Source organism: Acomys minous, assembly GCF_964271855.1.
Source record: "Acomys minous genome assembly, chromosome: 10".
Classification (NCBI taxonomy): Eukaryota; Metazoa; Chordata; class Mammalia; order Rodentia; family Muridae; genus Acomys; species Acomys minous.
This window is the reverse complement of record NC_140491.1, coordinates 22,268,087-22,286,303: the sequence shown is the minus strand read 5'-3', so window position 1 is coordinate 22,286,303 and position 18,217 is coordinate 22,268,087. Positions and strand designations below refer to the sequence as shown.

The 18,217-nt window shown below is 37.5% G+C and overlaps 1 pseudogene across 1 annotated transcript; it reads left to right on the top strand.

Annotated features, from left to right (window-relative positions):
- The first annotated feature begins 11,127 nt into the window (after positions 1-11,127).
- LOC311606440 (small ribosomal subunit protein uS3-like) lies at positions 11,128-12,011 on the top strand (annotated as a pseudogene). The gene has a single exon. The product of its transcript is annotated as a small ribosomal subunit protein uS3-like (transcript).
- Positions 12,012-18,217: the final 6,206 nt, after the last annotated feature.

The window sequence follows — 18,217 nt, the reverse complement described above, 5'->3', positions numbered from 1 at the left end:
TCTCAAAACATCACCTAGGAACCACAGTCACAGCAGATAGTTTATAGATGCTCTATTTGTTTTCACTGCTGCACACCAGTTTAAAAACAATGGGCCTTCCTCACAATGTCACAAGCTGAGAGATGATTGAAACTGAGTGGATACTGTCATGAGCTCTAGTCTGGAATCTGAGCATCACCATGTACATATCTGAAAACATTTATTGGACTAATGAGTGGCTTGAGAGGAAACATTATATTTAGGGAACCTTCCCTCCACTTCTAACCTGTATGTGTAATTTCCATTATAGATAATTAGAAGTTTGGACTTGTAGCAATGGAAGAACAGAGCAGAATATTTTTCTTTCTTAAATGAAAGAAAATTTCATCAGCGAAGGAACAGCTTGATAAGGTCGGAGGGGTGCTGGAGCTAGACAGTGTTTGTGGAGCAATGGAACAGGTGTTAGTGTAAAAGAAATTCCCATTGGCCAAGCATGGAGGCATAAGAAAATTAATCTGATGAAATTGAAATACACTGAGCATTATTTACTTCCTCATCATAAAATAACAAAATGGGCCTTCATTTTACTACATGCAGCTTTTGAGGTATATATTTACCTTGATGAATAACAAATAAAAAAAAACAAGTTAGATTTAGGCAGACCCTTTGGATAGCATAAGGTACACGAACCACACAAGCTGTGAGCTTGCCATTGAATTGATACTGCTAGTGAATAAATAAAAATATAAAAGAAATGATAGGAACAAAATCTACAGACAATGCTAAGCTTGTACTTCCTTTTAAAAGAAAATCTTTTTTCTTCTGAATTTCATGTCTTCATACACAGACAGACACACACACACACACACACACACACACACACACACACACATGTACAGTAGTGTAAAATAATGTGCCAGTACTCTTAGGAAGCTTAAAGCAATGCCCACTCCTTTCTAGTTTATACCTATGATCCACACCAGATTCACCTACTACTCTTCTGATTTCTATTAGTCATGACAATCTGTCATGATAATTACTCACTTGCTTTCTCCACCCTGCATGCACCCTGTACACAGTGATTTCCCATCAAAGAAGAAACTGTACTTTCTCTTAGAATCTCTAGGACCTGGTACAAGGACATATCTAAGACTTTCAACACACTTTATTAATCAGAATACTTAATATATTTAAATTTTTGATATGGGAGATTTTACAGTTATGAATGCAAATACATAGAATGTCACAGATCCTTTATGACAATCCATGTGAGGAAAAAGTATTAAATAAGAAGTTATTATAGCTACAGGAGACTTTAGAAAGAAATCTATCTGGATTAAATTATAGGAACAATGAATAGTATATTTCACAAGGAACAATCTTTTTTCTCACAAATTGTTTTTCAAAACATCAGCGGTAAGAAACAGACAAACAAATGCTTCCTGGAGTAGTCATGCTGAAGTGGGAGTCTCTCTCTCTCTCTCTTTTTCTTTCTCTCTCTCTCTCTCTCTCTCTCTCTCTCTCTCTCTCTCATAAGCACACATGCATACACACATGCACACACACACACACACACACACACATACATACATACACTCACACACACATACACACATACACACCACTGGAACTGGAAAATTGGCCAGAGTAATTAACAGAACACTGACCTAATATTAACAACATGATCCAAGGGAGACTCTAGGTATCTAAGTAAATAATGTTGGTTTTCTTTTTTTTCTTTCATTATCTTTTATATATACAATTATATCATTACACATATGCACACACACACACACACACACATACATACATACATTCACACACACATACACACATACACACCACTGGAACTGGAAAATTGGCCAGAGTAATTAACAGAACACTGACCTAATATTAACAACATGATCCAAGGGAGACTCTAGGTATCTAAGTAAATAATGTTGGTTTTCTTTTTTTTCTTTCATTATCTTTTATATATACAATTATATCATTACACATATATACAATGAACAATTAGGGATTATATAAATGTTACATTCATAGTGTTTTGGCTATCTCTCTAGACCTAAAAACATATTAAACCCTAAACAACTAAGCTTACTACTAGACTATCTGGTCTTCAACCCCATCAGATACTTGAGAAGGAATAAAGTTAAGTATCTGTGTAAACAGGAAGTGTGAGTTAGCAGCTTCCAAAATGAGAAGATGACAGAGACAGTTTACTGCCTGAGCAGTCATCCAAAACTCTCTATAAAGCTGGAGCATCATCTTCAGCCTTCTGGCCCAGTATTTCTTACAGACATTTTTTGGCAGAATTCTGTCTGTGGCAGAAAGGAGGACGTTTTACCCAGTGGTTTGCTTCCCACACTTGAAACCATCTCCATAAGGAGGTTCTTTGCTGCTCATCATATTGTCTGAGGTAGGCTGGTTGTTTCCTGGAGTTAACCTGTCTTTTTGTTGTGGGATCTTTACAATCATAAAAACATCTTTAAATGCCATCACCTGTAAGTCTCTGAGGTTTTTGGAGACCTTGTATAACTATTTTACCTTATCTGTCAATAGAATCATATTTATTTGTTGTTACACCTAGGATGTATATTCTTGTGATAAAATAGAATTTTAATTAACATGAACATGAGTAAATCAACAATTAACTTGTATTACTTAATTATCTTAAACAGCCTGCAATAGCATCTTCAAAGTATTGGAAGTAAACCTTGTATTATAATTGAGTCTCTCCATACCTAAGAAAGCAAGATAAAGGAGAAGTGAGTTGTAAATTTTATCATGGCAAAGACTGTTTTGTATCCCATCTGATATAAACAACACTTCACAGAAAAGAGGCTTCCATAGGCTTTTATTCACAGAAGACCTTCAGAAAAGCGGATTTTTACTAACTCTGAATGTTCACAAACAAAACTGATGTAGGAATATATAACAAACCCATTTGAGAAGAAAAATCATATAGTCCATAATGGGTAAAACATCCAGAATTAAAAATGTTTTGAAGTCATGTGTTGAAACCTAACAATAGATTACCAAGTCCCAGTGCTAAGCAGAATTGCCACCTTAGGAAAGGATGGTTGACCATGAGTCAAAGTCTATGATCTGACATAGACAAGAGTGACAGGAAAGAGGGATTTCTATAGCATCCAGGCTCCCCATTTTCAATAGTTAAGTGTTTGTCTATTTTTAGTTCAGTTACTTGTCTACTAAACCCATAAAATTTGATAAGTTTCTCAAACTGAATGAAGCCAGCCAAATTTTGATACCTAATTCATGGATTCATGAAGAAATGGAGTACATTGACTTAAAAGAGATCTCTAAGGGAAAAGAGTCAGAAGAATGGAGGTGAGAATTTAATTTTGGTTTTCTGAACCCCATCTTGTTTAGAAAATCAAAGTTTTAAAGTAACATAAAATTAAGGGTTGTGGAAGACAGGAAAATAATCACAGCATGGATAGGTTGAAGAACTAAAAAGCATGTGGGTAGATAGTAGTAGTTTTCTGGACAAAGAGCAAGTGACAGTACCTCATCTCTCTTCTAACTGGTCGGAAGACGATGTGTGTCCGACAAAAGGGCACTAAGACTGGCTTGAAGTTTGAGGAGGCAGATACAGCTTATGTATACATCAGTTACATAGCAGGCCTTGAATCATCACCACTTACAATTTCTTAAAGCAATATGCGGATAGATGAGAGAATAAAATAAAAGGAACTGGAAGATAGGTGCCATATTTTGTCAAACACTTCAGAAGACTTTGAAGAGATTTATAAAACTTCAGTGCTGCTTTCCTGTTTCCTGACTTTAGTATGGAGATTCTATAAGATTTTTGGCCATCACCAGGAAACAGCTTAGCAACAGGGGGCTCAAGACCAAGTGTTGGGCCCAGAGCTACCCTGCAGGTGGATGGCGCTCAAGCGTCTGTGCTGAGAGCTGGTGTATTCTCTAGTCAGTAATGGAGAATCAGAATTTCTGTGAGATGTGGTGGCAGGAACCCTATTAAGCACTAGAAAGTCATTCACACAATCAGAAGCATGGCCTATTGTCATGTTCAAAAACGAGGAGAGCAAAAATGGTAAATGAAAAGGAGACTTTTACACTGCTCAATACTTGCTGCTACCTGACCTTTCTTAAAATAGATGGGCATGGTTACAAAACATAGACCCAGTCATCCAGGACTCAGAGAAAACAGACTGATGTCCAGTGACAAAAGACAAAGGCACACCACAGTAATTACGTGTAGTTCCACAGTACCAAGCAACTACACAAATGCGCACTTCACATCTTCCCAGGGCACCTCAGTTCTTAGACACTATCATGGAGTCAAGAGAAGAAGGGATATTACAGGAGAAATCTTAGAGCCAACTTATAAACTTATAATGAGTTTACACTAGAAGATAAGATACAGTAAATTATCCTGGCACCACATTGCTTTCAGTAGGTCATGGGTGGTACTGGACAATTTGGAATGGTAGACACTGGGCCCATGGTTATTAAAATTAGCTATAAGTATGCTGGATTTAACTAAAGTTAAAAAAAAAAAAATGAAGATTAAGACTGAAAAAAGCCGCCGGGCGTGGTGGCGCACGCCTTTAATCCCAGCACTCGGGAGGCAGAGGCAGGCGGATCACTGTGAGTTCGAGGCCAGCCTGGTCTACAAAGCGAGTCCAGGACAGTCAAGGCTACACAGAGAAACCCTGTCTCGAAAAACCAAAAAAAAAAAAAAAAAAAAAAAAAAAAAAAAGACTGAAAAAAACCCTTTTCTTTATCATGGAATGTTGAATGGACATAGCAACCCCAAAGAAGTGTGATTAGAAATTATTGAAAATATTTTTCAATTTTTCAAAATTTAAAATAAAATATGCATTCTCATCTCACCCATAATTCAATGCTATTTTGAGCTGGAATGGAATATTTATTTGAGGAAAATATTTTAGTAGGCTACCTATGCCCCACTACATGGAAAAACACAATCATGCTTAGGGGATGAGAGTTAGTGAAAAAACTTTTTTATTTTTTGTAAATAAAAAGAACTTTTCCAAGTATCATACATCTGAAAAAAAAAACTCTAGCATAATATTCTTTGTTGTTTCTAATAAGTTCTCTGAGTTTGTCGCCTTCTGCTGTGTGACAAAATGTATGAAAGAAACTTATTCAAAAGTTTGTTTCTATTTGAAAACTTATTTTTGGTAAATTTACGTGCATTTCTAGGATTGCTGTGAGAGAGTTTGGGCTATTGGTAAGAGTCTTCAACTTTCAGAGATGTTTTGTTTACTTTTGTTTATTTTTTGTCTTGATTGTTTCTGAACCTACCAATGTACTGAGTGGGCTTAAGTCCAAGGTCTTCATGCAGAAGATTCCTAGAAATATAGGACTTTAAAATTATATTTATTACTCTAAAGATAATAATGGTTTATATTTTTAAACATTATGATATTCTCAGAGGCTGGAGTAGCCCCTCAATTAAGAGGATGTATTGTGTTTGTGTGGGATCAGAGTTCAGCTTCTAGCACCCTATGAAGTGGCTGAATATTTCCTATAACTGTAGTTCCAGGGAATCTCACACCCTCTTCTAGATTCTAATGGGACTTGTACTACCATGTGTGCATTCCCACAAACAGAAGTAAGGATATACACTATTATAATAAATAACATTGTATATGTTTTTTAAAAGTTGAGAAAGATACATAGCAGGGTAGATAAACATTGATTAATTTAAACTGTAGTGTCTCTCTCTCATATATTCATTCAAGCTCTGTCTGGTCTTTACAGTAGCTATTCCCTGTGGTTAATATTCCCTCCATAGTTAGTGCTGTCACTCAAGCCCAATTCGATATTCTTTGTAGTTCTTCGGTGTCGTCTTCTTCCATTCTGAAATCTCCAGTTTACCTAGCCCTTGTGATGCATTACAGTGGTAAGGCAAGCCGGGTACAATTATTTGGATGAACCTGTTCCTTTCTGTCTTACAGCAAAAACTAACTTATTTGCAAAGTCTCTGGGAGTCATTCTCTTCACCCTCTATAAATATCACTTCCTCTCATGCTGGCTTTTTTAAAAAAACATTTTTTTTCTCTTTGTAACTCACTGAAGTTTTTTCATTCTTTTCCTGAATTCATCTCTTAATTGTATGCATTTGAAGATGCCTTCTCCCTACAGACTTCAGGTGAATCTCTAACTTCTGATCTGTGCCTTCAGTTTTCTAGAGTATTGGTGCACTGGGATTGCCAACATGTGCTACCAAAAATAATTTAATTGTCAGTTTCCTTTGCTCTCCATATTCTCTTTTCCCCAGCCTTTGCATTTGCACGGTTTGACAAGTTTGCACATATGGAGCACCCATGTTTACCGTCACTTTAAGGAAGTGTTTAAGAAAGTGTCAGGAGTACAAAGGAACAACTCAAGTTGAATTTCACGCACCAAAGCTAGTGACATAAAAGCCTCGAGAAACAATGGCAATAGTAGAGTTTTTTTTCTAAATGCACATTTCGGGGAAGATTAAGCAGTGTAAACAGTATAGAACTCTGTGAGGTCCTGCTTATAAAAAAAAGAATACGAGACAAATCAATAAAAAGAGACAGTGAGGCAAAGGAAACAGAACAGGTAAGCACATATTATTGTTGGAATTGCAACAAAGAAAATACAGTGATATAAAAGACTTATTTTAATGTGAATATATCTGTTACATCAGGAATTAAAGATGAATGAAAAAAAGTCTGAGAAGGTTTAATAAGTTTATATGGTTTTAAGAACTTATTACAAATAACTGATTATAAGAATGGTAATTTTAGTGCAACAAACACTAAACACCAACTTAATTAAGATATTAAAATTATTACTATCACAAATAAACAAAACTCACTGAACATACTTTTTTATTTGCATGTACAAATGTACATGTACAAATCTGAGAAAATAGTAGTTATCAATATATGCAATCTGAATATTTATTATGGAGAAAAGCAAAGAAAGTCAAATTGAAAAAGAAAATCCATAAAAAGTGTGGTCTATAGAGGAATGAAACTCTTGTCTACAAAGAATCTATGATAAAATATTTTCCCAGGATAACTGTTGAAATTTAATTCTGTGTTATATAATATGATTATATAATAATATATAATTTTCTGGTTTTAATTTTTGTTTTGGATATATGAAAATAGTCCTATTTTTAGAACAACTACACTATATTATTTAGGAATAAATGCTATTCACATCTAAATATAACTATGAAATGTCCCATATTTATGCATATTAGGCTAATTGTGGGGGGATTGTTTTTGTATTTTGGTTCTTTTAGTTGATACTATTTTTTACTGCCTCAAAATTTGTCTTTTTTTATGAATTGTACTCTCTCTTTCCACATCAAGTCTTACCTCTTTCAGGATGGATTTCTCATAATTCAATGAACATGCATATTCGAAAAGAAATGTGTGCTTCCATCCTGAAACAATTGAAACACCATGGAATAAAATCAAATAATACCTAGGTATTGTAGCCAAACATGTGGCAACCACCTGAAAAAAAAAAAAGGTCAAAAAATAATCAAAAGTTTCACTGCTACAAGAACTTTAAAACTATTACTGTTACCTTCTGGCCTGTAAAAATAATAAAGGTTGAGAAAACGGTACAGTAAATATTTTTGATGGCTTCTCATACAACTTTATAACTTTCCTCTGTTCATGACATCAAAGAAATGGGGATTTGGACTTGTGCTGTTTATAAAACTTTATCAGTTGCAAATGAAATTCGGCTCTTCTATAGAAAGCCCTAGGACGCTGAAATGGAGATTTGTACGTGGTGCGTATTGATTGAACTGAAGTTAAGCAGTGCAAAGTTTGGAGTTGAATGAACATAGAGGAGAAAAGATTGGGAGCTAACAGATGTGCTCATTGTGGGCCACAGTGGAATTATTAAACTGCTATGGAAAATGTTCTGAAAGGTCAAAACACTAAAGGCGTATCTGAAATAATTGCCCTTTCTTCTATTAAACATATTCCGTAGGACGCGGTTTAATATTTATTTGACAAAAGATTAGCGACAGTATCTGAAAAGCCATAATCTACCTGCTGATTTTCGCAGGTTCTCACAATTCTACCTTCAGGCAGTTCTTGGCAAAACGCATCCAGTTAACAAGGAGCAAGGGCTCTATGAGGCTCAGACTGGAGGCCATGCCCCCTGGCAACTGTTTGCCGTTCCAAGTAGTTCATCCTGCATGAAGACAGTATCGTACCCTGCTCCCTGGGACAAAACAGATGCTGTCGTCTTTAAAGGTATCCCCATTTTACGGGATTCAGAAATTTCTATCATAAAATTCAGAAATTTAAAGAAACCAGAATACACCTAGAGCATAGGCTTCTTCTCTATGAAACACTAAGAGTGAGGATATGAAACCATTTTTGTATCAAATTTATCATGTAATTTTGCAAAATTTCAGGTTTTGGTAAAAATATAGCACAGTCCACAGTGGACTTCCTGTTCTTAATTTAAAAACCCAGATATTTTGTTCAAGGAAATTCAATCTGTATGCTTCCCGTTCCTCTCTACAACTCATCAAAAAGTGGTTCATCCTTAGATATTTGACATTCAACATGAATCTTCTTTCCTTTTTTTATTAAACACAGGAAGCTGTTCTTGCCAATAGTAAACAAATCAAAATGCTCTATTTCAGGTCTGGAAATGTAACACACAGCATACATAAGGTGCTGGAGTTGCATTCCCGCCATCCCTTTCCACTAATTCATGTCATGCCAAATTCGTCAAGTAATTTATGTTTATGTATCTATATGCAGATGTTACTTTAAGAAAACATGGTTTCTCTCCATTCTGAACTCCGTTGATGTGATAAGTCAAATGAAGTATGAAGGAGTATGCACACATTAACATGAACAAAAATAAATACCCATTAAAGAAGTCAAGAGAAGTGTGTTGGCAATACATGCACAACTGTTTCCGTTTCACTCATTAGCATTTTAAAAGTTAGACGGGCTGCTCAAAGAGAGGTTCCCGGGTTCTGCACTCCGGCAGCTTTCTCACTTGCTGCGTGGGACCACCGGTGTACCCGACCGCGTCAGAAGCTGCAGTGGACGCCTGCTCTGAGATCACCACCAAGGATTTGAAGGAGAGGAGGGAAGTTGTGGAGGAGGCAGAGAACGAAAGAGTTGCACCTGCAAACAGGAATGCTAATGAGGAAAAATAGGAGCAGGAGGCTGAAAATAAGGTAGAGGAAAAAGAGGAGGAAGAGGAGATGGAGGAAGAAGGCGATAGTGAGGAAGAGGGCGGAGACGAAAGTGAGGAAACAGGCTCCTACAGGCAAATAGGTAGCTGAAGATGATGAGGATGACAATGTTGACACCAAGAAGTAAAAGGCTGAGGATTATTAGATAGCAAAAAGGAAAAGCTGAACTTAAGGCCACCTTGATGTACTCATCCTCCAACGTCTCATCTCAGGATTTAAACGTGGTCACCATTTAATAGAGAAGCAGCCCTGCCCCCTGTCCTACATCAGACAGAGCGACCCACAGTTGACATGCGCCGTCTACTACCCCACTAAAACCACAATGTGAATTTGTAACAGGAGAGGAAAAAGGAACAAAAAGTCCCAGGCCCTGCACTTTTTCTTTAAAAAAATACTTTTAAAAATATTTTTATTTACATTTTTATATTTTTGAGCATATTAAGGGTCAGCAAGTTTTAATGATAACGGGATGACCAAACCTGGCTTCAGAGCATTCTCTGTCCTACTTCTGACTTTACTTGCGGTGTGACCATGTCCATTATAATCTCAAAGGAGAGAGAGAGAAAAAAAAACCTGTGGTGGCTTCAAGAGGCAAGAGAAGCAGGCTAAGCAGATGAGACCTGATTGGTGTGATCATATGGTGGGGGAGGAGGTCCCCTTCTGTCAGGGGTATAGGGGAGGGGAATAAGGTGAATGAATAATGTGCCTGAAAAAAATTGCTAAAGGGTAGCTTCCAGTTCATGTTTGTGTGAAAATGGCTACAGAGCTACATTCAAGCAGGAAATAGAAAATTGAGGAACATCTGCCACACCTCCAGAAGACCTTGGTGTTTTCGTTTATTGCCCTGTGTCCTATTATACCAATTGCAAAGTATATCAAAATCTCTTCCTGGTGGGAATACAAACTTGTATAGCCATGTTAGAAACCAATCTGGCACTTTTTCAGAAAATTGAGAATAGTGCTACCTCAAGACCCAGCTATCCACTCCTGGACATATATCCTGAGATGCTCCAACGTACTACAAGGATATTTGCTCTTCTGTGTTCATAGCAGTATTCATAGCAGCCTTATTCATAATAACCAGAATCTGGAAACAACATAGATGTTCTTCAACCAAAGAACAGATAAAGAAAATATGGTATATTTACACAATGGAATACTATTCAGATATTAAAAACAAAGAAATCTTGAAATTTGCAGGCAAATGGATGGAACTAGAAATGATCATCTTGAGTGAGATAACCCAGACCCAGAAAGACACACATGGTATATACTCACTTATTGGTGGATATTTGCCCAACAGACTCCACCCAGTGGGGGAATACAGACAGATCCTGGGACTTGCTGCTGGACTCGTTGAGCACTGAGAGTGGTGTGGAAGGACCCAGAGGATCAGTAGCCCCACAAAAAGACCATCAATTTAAGTGGATCTGGACACAAGGTGGCTTGAACAAACTTTTGCACCAACCAAGGACAGTGCAAGCAGTAAATCTAGGGCCCCTCTTCAGATCTAGCCAAAGGACAACTCATTCTCCATGGTTGTGATGAGAGTGGAGCCTATCTCTGACATGAACTCCTGTGGCCCAGATTTGATTACTTCCTCTTGGTGGGGAGGCCTGGTCACACAGAGAAAAGGGAAGCAGGCTATCTGTGTGAGACATGGTAGGCTGTGGTCCTATAGTTGGGGAGGAGGTTCCCTTCTGTCAGAGATCTAGGGGAGGAAATATGGCAGAAGGGGGAGGGAGAGAGGGTGAGAATGGGAAGATACAAGGGAAAGGATAACATTTGGGATATAATCTGAGCAAATTATCATAAATTTTAAAACTCATTCTTGTAACAACTTAAAAAGTAAATAAAATCTCATTAAGAAAACTCTGAAGTCCCTTTTCCTTTTGGAGGTATTCGGCTGCAAGATGGAGGTACAGATTTCCAAGAAGAGGAAGTTTGTGGCTGATGGTATCTTGAAATGAGTATCTTGAATGAGTTCCTCATCCAGGAGCTGGCTGGAGATGCCTACTCTGGATTTGAAATCTGAGTTACACCAACCAGAACAGAAATCATTATTTTAGCCAGCAGAACACAGAATGTTCTTGAGGAAAAGGGTCATCGGACCAGAGAGTTGACTACCGTGGTCCAAAAAGGGTTCATCTTCTCTGAGGGCAGTGTAGAACTTTATGCAGAGAAGATGGCCACAAGAAGTTTGTGTCTCTACATTACAAACTCCTTGGAGGGCTTGCTATTGGAAGGACTGTTATGGTGTACATCAGTTCCTTATGGAGAATGGGGCCAAAGGCTGTGACATTGTGATATTTGGGGAGCTCCGAGGACAGAGAGCCAAGTCCATGAAGTTTGTGGGTGGCATGATGTTTCACAGTGGAGATGCTCTCAGCTACTATGTTGACACTGCCATGTGCCATGTGCTCCTCAGACAGGGTGTGCTGGGCATCAAAGTGAAGATCATGCCGCCCTCAGACCCAAGTGGTAAGATCGGTCCCCAAGAAGCCTATGCCCAATCATGTGTGCATTGGGGTACCTAAGGATGACCTGTCACCCCATCTCAGAACAGAAGGGTGGGAAGTTATATTGTGTAAACCTTGGTACTCAATTTAAAGTTGGTTGGTTAATAAAGTTATTGACAGTGTATAGTTGGGCAAAAGAGAAGTGGGCAGAGCTTAGGCTGTTAGGAAGTCTTTTCTCTCTAGCTTCCTCTCCGGCCATGCCCCAGCAGTGCCAACAGCATAACAGGGTCTGTGGAGCTGTGTCCAGAGGGTGGATGTTGTCCTGTAAAGATGTTTAACACAATCTTGCAGAAGGAAAGAAAGAGAGAGAGAGAAACAGAGAGAGAGAGAGAGAGAGAGAGAGAGAGAGAGAGAGAGAGAAAAGAAAGAAAAAATGAATGAAAGAAAGATAAGAAAACTGTGACATTTCAAATGGATGAACCAGTTTTCTTCATCAAGGTCTTAGTGTAATCCAAAGTTCACATGTCACAGCCAGGTGAAAAGTATATTTAATGACATAATTACAAAATTATAACATCTTGAAAATTAATAATCATTTCTTGTTTCTTCTCTTCACATATTTCAGCTCAGTTCAATAGAATATACACGGGAGGAAGGAGGGAAACTTACTCTGAGTCAGAAGTACTTTAGGGTATCTATTGTGAATAATGCAGTGAAGAATATATTTGGGCAGGTGTCTGTCATAGGGTACCCATTGAATATATGCTCAAGAGTGGTATAGATGGATCTTAAAGTATATAATAATTTATTTTGCTGAGAAGTTAATACATATTTATATTGACATTTGATCAAATCCACTTTCCACTCATCTACGTTTTCCACAATCCCTCCCTGCCTCTCTTCTTCCCAATTCTGTGTGCTCTATTTTTTAAAGCCACTTGTTGTGGCACTGATATTGGACTCTTGAGGGCTTCTCTACTCCAGCTAGTTCACAAATAATCAACACAGATACTTTTTAGAACTTTAAAAGCTTTAAGGCACAGTAACTGGATAGATATCAACCCAGTAAGATATTTTGCTATGTCCCAGCTACATACCTTAAGTTATTTTCCATAATTATTCTTGCCTGGGCTGTTTCTGTTCCATCAGGCCAGCCCTCATGGCCGTGTGTTCATGGTCCATATTGCTCTATGGTGACTTCCTTCTCTCTAGCTTCTTCTCCTGCTACCTCTCTCCTCTCTTCGTCCTCATCTGATACCATCCATGCATCCTAAGCTCCGCCCACTTCTCTTTTGCCCACTTCTCAATAACTTTATTCACCAACCAACTTTAAATTGGGTAGCAAGCTTTACACAGTATCACTTGGTGTATGTGAGAATGTGCTGATCTCCGCTGCAATTAGATCTTGGGCACTAGTAATTTAGCATTTGAATGCATAGCTCCAGAGGAACCCTTATAGCCACTAATTTCATTTAGTATGTTCATGAGTGTGGAATCTACTGTATGCAACACCTGAAAAAACTGATCATCCTTCCCACAAAAGCCATCAGTTGCCCAAAGCAGTTTTTTTAGCTAGGCTTGGGACATCATCATCCCTGGCATAGGCCATGCTGGGTGGGATCTTGGCTTGCTTGAGCTGTTCTGCATACAGTCACAGCAGCTCTGAGTTTGCCTGTGCAATCACCACCAGCTCTGTCATGTATAGGAGATGGTGTCTTACTACAGATGTGAAACAAAACAAAAAACAATACAATAAAAAAAAAAAAAAGCAAAAAACTGGCTCTTGCAATCTTTCCACTTTTTCTTCCCTGATGACTCCAGAGTCATCGGGGAAAACGATGTTATATAGACATCCCAATTAAAGCAAAACATGGAAGTCTTGTTTGTTTGTTTGTTTGTGCATTGTCCATGTGTGTGTTTGTGGGTTTATCACCATCTACTGAAAAAAGAAGCTTCACTAATAAGACATGAAAAATGTACTAAGCTCTAAGTATAGAGGAAGGCATTTAGGAGGCATTTATATTATGTTCACTTAGCCAAATAATGCTATTAGGTTTTCCCTTAGGATGTATGGCCAGCCAATCATTGCTCTTTGTCCTATTTACCAATCACAATTGTAAGTTACTTTACAAGGACTGCCTGGGCCATCCATGAAGTCTCCATTCTCATGACATAGTCAACTGCTACAGCCTTTGCATCCAGACACCATAACATCAGGGATCAGATTTTAGCACACATGTCTTGGAGGAAAGCACAAAATTTAGTCTCTATGTCTCATATTATATCAGGTAATGGATCAGATCTGAAAAATGTGCATCACTAACCAGGAAGGCAGACACAATTCAGTTTGCGTAATCAGAGAAATTTCACACATGGCTTGTGATAATGTTTTTAATTTTAATTTTTTATAATGTACTTATATTATATCCTCATTGTAACCCCTTTCTCGTCTCCTGCTATTCCCGCTCTCCCTCCCTCTTTCCCCCATTTCCTTCCCCTAGTTTTTTTAAAAAAAGAAAGCCCTCCTCCCCTACTATCTGACTGCTCACTAGGACTACCTGCATCTTCTTCTATGGCCCTGCAAGGCCACGTGCCCAAAAGGAAGTTAACAAATAGCAGGTCCCAGAGTCCATGTTAGAGATAGCCCCTGCTCCCCTTACTTTGGAGACTCACATGGAGACTAAGCTGCCCATAGGCTATATCTTAACATGGTATCTAGGTTATCTCTATGCACTGTCCTTAGTTGGTGCATCAGTTTTTGCAGGCCCCCTGGGTCCAGATTTGATAACTTTTTTGGTCTCTTTATGCAGCTTCTGTCCCCTTCTGTTCCTTTTATTCCCCCCACACACACACACACTCTTCCATAAAACATCATTGTCCTCTGTCCAAAGTTTGGCTGTCTTAGCATCTGCTTTGATCCCCTGTAGGGTAGAGTCTTTCAGAGGACATCTCTGGTAGGTTCCTATCCTGTGCTCTCTTCAACCAGTTCCAGTGTTTATTCTATTTGACCTTCTGAATGCCAATCAAGCATGCCCCTAGGGTACTCCTTGTTATTTAGCTTCTTTATGCTTGTGTTCTGTAATGTGGTTATCCTGTATTACATTGGTAATATCAGCATATAAGTGAGTATATATCATGAGTTATTTTTGCATCTTGGGTATGTCATTTAGGCCAAACTTTTCTAATTTCCTCCATTTGTCTGCCAATTTCAAGATTTCCTTGTTTTTGATAGCTAAGTAGTATTCCATTGTGTACATGTACCACAATTTCTTTATCCACTGTTCAGTTGAGGGACATCTAAGTTGTTTCCAGGTTCTGGTTATTATAAATAAAACTGCTCTGAACATAGTTGTGGGATGGAATATATTTCAGGTATATACTCAAAAGTGGTATAGATGGGTCTTGAGATAGAGCTATTACCAGTTTTCTGAGAAAGTCTCCACATGATTTCCAAAATGGTCGTATAAATTTGCACTCCCAGCAACAGTGGAGGAGTGTTCCCCTTTCTCCACAGCTTCACTATCATGTCACTTGTGTTTTTTATCTTAACCATTCTGATGGCTATAAGATGGAATCTCAGGGTTGTTTGGATTTGCACATCCCTGATGACTAAGGACATTGAGTTTTTCTTCAACTGTTTCTCAGCCATTGGGTATTCCTTTGTTGAGAATTCTGTTTAGCTCTGTACACTTTTTTAAAAATTGGATTACTTGGTTTATTAGTGTTTAGTTTCTTGAGTTCTTTATATATTTTGGATATTAGCACTTTTCTCAGTCTGTAGGCTGTGATTTTTGTACTCTTGACAGTGTCCTTTGCTTTATAAAAACTTTTCAGTTTCATGAGGTCCTATATATTAATTATTGTTCTTAAAGCCTGGGCTGTTGGTGTTCTGTTCAGGAAGTTGTCTCCTGTGGCAATGAGCTCAGGGTTCTTCACCACTTTTTCTTTTCAAAGACTTGATGTGTTTGGTTTTCTCTTGAATCTTGAATCCACTTGTACTTTAGTTTTGTGAAGTGTGGTAAATATGGATCTATTTGCAATTTCCTACATGTAGAATGCACTACAGTTAGACAAGCACCATTTGTTGAAGATGCTATCTTTTATCCATTGTATGGTTTTGACTTATTGGTTGAAACTCAGGTGTCCATAGGTTTGTAGGTTTTATTTCTGGGTCTTCAGCTCGATTCCACTGATGCACCAGTCTGTTTCTATGCTAGGCTTGTGTGGTTTTTTTAATCATTGTTTCTCTCTAGTACCACTTAAGATCAGGGATGGCGATTCCTCCAGATGTTTAATTGTACAGGATTGTTTTAGCTATTCTTGGTTTTATGAAGTTTAGAACTGATCTGGAAAGAATTGTGTATGTATTTTGATCATGATTGAACTGAAGCAGTGGACTGCTTTTAGTAAGGTAGCTATTTTTACTTGTTGATCCTATCAATCCATGATCATGGGAGATCTGTCCACCCTCTGATATCTTCTTCAATTTCTTTCTTCAGAGACTTGAAGGTTAGGTTTGTTCCCATACAAGTCTTTCACTTGCTTACTTAGAGTTACACCAAGATACTTTATGCTTTTGTGGCTATTGTGAAGACTGTTGTTTCCTTAATTTTTTCTCAGCCCAGTTGTCTTTTGTATACAGAAAGGTTACTGGTTTTTTTTTTTAGATGATTTTGAATCCAACCACTTTCCTGAAGGTGTTTCTCAGCTAAACGTGTTCTCTTACAGAATTTTTGGGGTCACATATATATACTATCATATCATATATGAGTAGTGATACTTTGACTTCTTCCTTTCCAATTTGTATCCCCTAGGTCTCCTTTAGTTGTATTTTTGCTCTGGCTAGGATTTCAAGTAATATATTGAGATACAGGGAGGGTGGGCAACTTTGCCTTGTCCCTGAATTCAGTGGAACTGATTTAAGTGTCTCTTTGTTTAGTTTGAGGTTGGTTATAGGCTTGCTGTATATTGCCTTTACTATTTTTAGGTATGTATCTTGTATCCCTGATATCTCCAAGACTTTAACATGAGCAGGCACTGAATTTTATCAAAGGCTTTTTCAGCATTTAATGGAATGATGATGTGGGTTTTTTCTTTTAGTTTGTTTATATGGTGGATTACATTGATGGATTTCTGTACATTGAACCACAAAACTACCAAAGTACGCTGTCAAATTACATACACCATAAAAAGCAGTGACAATATATACTACTGTGTGTGTGTGTGTGTGTGTGTGTGTGTGTGTGTGTGTATTGCAACTTGACATAAGTTATAGCTATGTGAAAGAAAGGTACCTCAATTGAGAAAATGCTCCTATAAAATCAGTCTATATGTCATTTTCTTAATTATGATTGATGTAAAAAGCCCAGCCAATTGTGAGTGATGCCATCCTCCAGCTGGTGTTTCTGGGTTTTATTAAAAATCAGGCTGAGCAAACCATGATGAACATGCCTCAGCTTTCTGACCTGATTGAATTCTTGTCCTGGCTTTCTTCAATGATGGACAACAATGTGGAAGTGTAAGCAAAATAAGCCCTTTCCTCCCCAACTTGCTTTTCATCATGGTATTTCATCTGAGTAATATCAACCCTAAGACACAACTCTCTATATCTACACTGGACAGTAACGTTTTGGTATATCTCACCCAAAATAGAACTTATAGTACTAACATTCAAAATAAAATACTGTATACATATGATGCATCTAATATTCTGATGATCTTAGTTTTATTACAATCTGAGCTTCAAGATCTAGCAGTTTCTGTGAGCATGAAAATTTTGCTTGTGCGTGTCCCAATACCTATTTAAAAATTTTTATGACTTTGTTTTTTTTTTTACCATCTAAAAGATCTTTATATCACCTCAACACTGAAAGTGTATTTTGGCACATTTTACAAATATGTGTTAATGACATTTATTTCACTTGAGTTAAGTTTCATGATTTGTTGTCTATTTATCCCAGGGACAATTTAACCATCATCACTCCTACTATCATCGTCTTATTTAATGACACATATGATGTTTCTTTCTATTACTAGTTTTCAGTGGTTTGATTATAATGTACCTTAGTGTGGTTTTCTTGTGTTTATTTTGATTGCGATAAAGTGAGCTTGTTGGATCTCTAAGATTATAGTTGTCTTGGTTATTTATGCACCTATCATTTCTTCATATAATTATTCTGGATGCCACACCTTCTATCTTATTTACAGTGGGACTTCTACGATATCCTATGTATGTGAATTTACTTGATTTTTAAAAGACATTTCCATAAGTTGTTTGTCTTCACTTCCTTTTTTTCCCCCTTCTTTTACTCTGTCCTGCTTGTTTCTTTCTTAATTCTTTTCTTTGGCCTCCTTCTCCTCCATATTATTCATGCCCACTCCTCCTCTCTCATTATCTTGGTCTCTAATTTCTAATTATATGTACTATATACTATTATCTGTTTGATACCATTTTATTTGATTTTATGCTTGTTCTATGAAATTAGAAATACTTCAGATGTTTGTTTTTACATTTAGAAGTTATAATTACTGATACTTTGTAGTT